We start from the raw sequence: 4,738 nt of genomic DNA on the forward strand, positions 1-4,738 counted from the left end.
GCTCGTTCTCATTCAGGTTTGTGTCTCGTAGTTTTAGTTGTTTCCCAGTATAGTTTAGTTTTCCTTGTTGCCGTTTGCCTTTCTTTTTGTGTTTAATAAACCACCTTCACACCCTCACGACTGCCTGCACTTGGATCCTTCATTTCCTCCTCCACACGGCTCACCTCACTCGCCGTGACACACTACCTCTTCTGCCCGCTCACTTCGATCCTCTTCTTCTATCCAGCTTGCCGTGTCTTCTTTCCACCTCACCACCATGGGAAGCAGAGATCTCTACCCCCAAATATAAGAAATATTGGTTCTCTCCCCCAGTTTAAATCTCAACTCAAAACATCCTTTCAAACCTGCATATTCACTGTGAACCCACTGTTTATTAACTTTAACTTGTGCTTTTGTTTCTATTGTTCTTCATTTTGTCATCTCTATGTGTTTTATTCTATTGTTAAGTGTCCTTGGGTGTCTTGAAAGGTGCTTTATAAATAAAATGTATTATTATTATTAACAAGGCAGTCTGTAGAAAAGCACTATATAAGAAAAAGTCCATTTAACATTTACTGGGTACAAAAGCTAGCCTATCGTCTGGATTCCATCTCCAGAGTAAAGGCCAAGCAAGCAAATTGAGAGCTTGAAACAATTTTAAGATGTTTAGTTTTATCTTGGACTTTACTGCCTCGAGCTCTCTGTGTTTAGATCTCCCTGGAACTGGTGGTGGACCCTTTCCTGTCACCCCTGAGCGCGTCGTCGTGAGTGGAAATCGGAGCAAGAGTGGATGAAGAGGAGTGAGTGTGCTTATAAGAGGAGTGGCGGTGGTTTCCCTTTGCGAAGATAAATTGTCACCCTTTTGCTTCCCTGAACACTGTCTGCGCTTGAGTCCATCTGTTAGCCATGACGGTGTGCCTTTCCCCTAAAGATATTCATTGAAATCCTTTTTTAAGGAGCTGTCACCAAGATCACCAACATACATTGACTCTTTGGGATTGACAAGATTATTAGAATATCTGCTGTCAAACCGCCCCCTGCATGAAGATTCATCCTACGTATCATGTACCTTAAAACAAAGCTGTTGCTTCCAGTACTCTCAGTCCTGCTTTTGGGTACTAGGTTTATAAAATAAAAAGGAAGAGACGATTGAATTAGAAGGGAATATTTAAACAAAAGACGTTTATTTTTATTTTTTTACTTGAGAAAAACATTGCATTGTTGATAAGCTGTACTTTGCCTTAGAAATGTTTCCAGGGTAAGTGGAAGCATGCCAAACTGCACAATACCCCCCCATATGCTCAGTCCTAATTCTTTTAAAGCTTTCAGGGCTTAAAGGGACATTTTAATTTTGTGACATTGTCATGCTGGTGCTAATGTTTAAAGGGAAGCCCCAAATGCAGAAAGATATATTCACATTTGCAGATAATCAAAGAAAAAAAAAAGTTCTAGTAAAAGAAGAGAATGGGGGATTTTTATCTGAGAGCACATTGGGAGGTTTTTCTTTTTCAAAATCGCAAAGCTATGGCATCATAGCAAAGTCACTGGTCACTTGCAATTTTGAACCTGGAGAAACATTATTATGTTGATCCAGGAACAACACCAACACAAGACTATAAGAGAGACCATAGGATATGGTGTCAGAGATACAAGGTTGATCTGACAGTGTGAGAAAAGAAAGCAATACACACCTTTGTTCTTTTTTGCCTGCATTAGGATCTCACTACCCTTCTTCACAAAAAAGTGAAAGTAAAAACAGGAAAAATACTTGAGCAACTAACCTTCAAAATAAAACAGGAAGTAAACTGAAAGGCAGAAATATACAGTGCAAAAACACAGAGGGCACACGTGAGACAGAGGAAAGGGAACGGCCTTCAAAAATACAAAGAAATGGAAAAACTAAGAATTTCTGATTAAAAGCAGAGCACATCCTGTATTCTTCTCTTGTTGTGGTTTTCTTTGTCAGTTGTGTTGCACACCCTAGGGATGCTGCAAAACACTGCGTAGTGAAGAAGTGAAAGTAGAAGTGACATCTACTTTCACACAAAAACGTTTCCATGTAAGACTTAATAACAATTATTTTGTTTTGAGATGTATTTCTACAATTTCCAATCTCTTTTTTTCAAATGCACAAACAGAAAACAGTTTAACCAAACACATATTTACAGAGTAGGAAAAGCAAAATAGAATTAATAGAAAGTCTGTCAGGGACAGGAAGGGTTGGCATGAACCAATTAACACACCTGAGGTGTTTGAATCACATGTAGACCTGAGAAACCTCCACTCTACTTCACACATAAAGTTTAGACTTCTATTTTTGTGCCTAATAAATGTACACACTTTGAGATGGAGAACTAAAAAGTGAGCTTAGATTTTTTTTTTTTTACAAGTGAGAACGCCCTTTGAAAACTCATGGCCACACAGTGCCCTAGAAAAATTACCATTAAATAACAGAAAACCCCCAAATCTGCCCATCCATCCTCAGGAAAACTAAAAACAAATTAAACTGGGCCTTTTTTTAACCGCTCAGTAAACATCATGCCATGTTCTAATGGTTGTCCCGTGTAATAAATATGATCAAAGTTTCAATTACAGAGTATAGTTTTTTTTTTTATTTTTTTTTATCTGGGTTCAGTGTGACACTACTGATCTGCTGCTCATACCTTCTGTTTGTCAGCGGTAACATATTAGAAGAAAGCAATCTTAAAGTGAGGGAGGATTCAAAGAGGGAGGGGCTAAAATGTCTTTTTTAGACAGAGAATGAGCTAAGGGTCTGTAAAAAGACAGAGTATAGGATAAATAAGGATTATTTTGGGCTGTTATTCATGCAAAGCCATTGTGGTGGAGGTGCTGGAGGTGTATATTGTCATGTCTGTGTGTAGGCAGGCAGGAAAAGAGGACCCAAAATGCAGGACTCACTGAGGCGGAAGTAACTCAAAACACACAGCTTTATTGCTGGTAAGAAGCAGAACAGAAAAACACTAACTAAACTGGAAGAACAGAATAACTAGGCAGGAAGGCTGGCTGGCAAACGGAACACACAGAGGAAGCGAGGGTGAACAGACGTTAACGACGCGACACCGAGGAGGGGAAGACACAGACACTAAATACAAGAGGTGAACGGAACGAAGAGGAAACAGCTAGGAGACACGGCTGACGCTGATTACACTGACGAGACAGGGAGAGCACAAAGCTGAACGCACTGACATAGGACACAGACCTACAAAATAAAACAGGAAGCACACGACAGACAGAGACACAGACTCGTAAACAGGCATAATGACGTCATGGGCAAACAGAGGGACATACGGGCAGAGAAGACTAAGCACAGGCAACCTGAACCAAACATGAGGGCGAGATAACAAAACCTAAACCAGAAATAATCATCATCGTCATCATCATCATCAGCATCATCATCATCATCATCATCGGATAACTAAAGAATCAGAATATAATTATAATCAAAACGGTATCACCAGAGAACAAGAACTAATCCATAATGCAAAAATAAACCAAAACATAAGGAACTCAAAATACTGGGTCGAACCGACCCAGGACCGTGACATATATAACATAAACACACTTGTATATAAGTGATTCACCAGAATCTGATCAACGTCTGCAAAAACAATCAGTAGGATTTGAATTAGCTGTTTTTGGTTGTTGGTGGGAATTTGTTTCTGCAACTTTCTGTGGTTTTCTAAAAAAAAATAAATCCATGAGTCCCCAAAGTGAGAAAGCATTGACAGCAGCAGGAACTTGATGAATTATTCACAACTACAGACACACAGAGAGGACTGGACACACAGTCTATGCTCCACTACAATGGTAGGACTCATTTCTATCCTCAGACAGGTGATCTGTTACAGAGTTGGGGCTTCACAGTAGAATCAGCTGTTACACAGCAGCTGTACTCTGAGTCCCAACTCCATCTGTCAGGACATCTTTAAAAAGTCTAATCTGTTTGTGGAGTTCAAAGTACTTTCCTGTCGAGGTTATAATTATTTTTCCAGTTTGGGAAGTTGTGTTTTGAGTGTCTGCAGTAGTTCAGTTCAGTTTAGAAATAATACAATAAAGTGATGAAGTGAGTTTGGCAGATACACAGACACTACATTTAGGTGATAACTTATTCATAAACCTCAGGCCTGATAGCCTCTTTCCACAAATTCACAGTGGAACATTTTGGGCTGTTAAAAGGGTCTGTTTACCAGAACTTCTAAAACTTCTGCTACTTTCTAACCCTTGGCTCAAACTCACTCTGACAGAAAAGAACTGTTGACTCCAAAATAAAGAAAAGGAATAAAAAAAAGATATTTTTTTATTTCTTTGTTTTTCTATTTGTCAGTTAAATGTTTCATTTTTAATGTAATATGAGACGAAGATAGCCAAAGTATACAACACAGTTTGCATAAAATATATCAAATTAGTCTTCCTCAGCTCAACTGCAGCCACTCACAGCAGACGACCGTCCTTCGCTACGTGTGGTTTTACTCGAGGTTTCTTCCTGTTAAAAGAGAGTTTTTGCTTCCCACTTTTGCCAATGCTTGTTCATAGAGTGACATGATTGTTGGGAATCTCTCTGTATTAGGGTCATTACCTTAAAATATACTGCAAGGTAGTTGCTAGTGATGGTTTTTAATTGCATTAGTGAACTTCTTGGCTAATGCATCTGCAGGAAGCTCCTGAGGATGTTTTACCAGTCGGTGGTTGCTGGAGTACTTTTCTATGCTGTGGTGTGCTGGGGGAGCAGCACAGCAAA

This window comes from Pundamilia nyererei, unplaced genomic scaffold (assembly GCF_000239375.1).
Source record: "Pundamilia nyererei isolate P.nyererei 1_Seehausen unplaced genomic scaffold, PunNye1.0 scaffold00119, whole genome shotgun sequence".
Taxonomy (NCBI): domain Eukaryota; kingdom Metazoa; phylum Chordata; class Actinopteri; order Cichliformes; family Cichlidae; genus Pundamilia; species Pundamilia nyererei.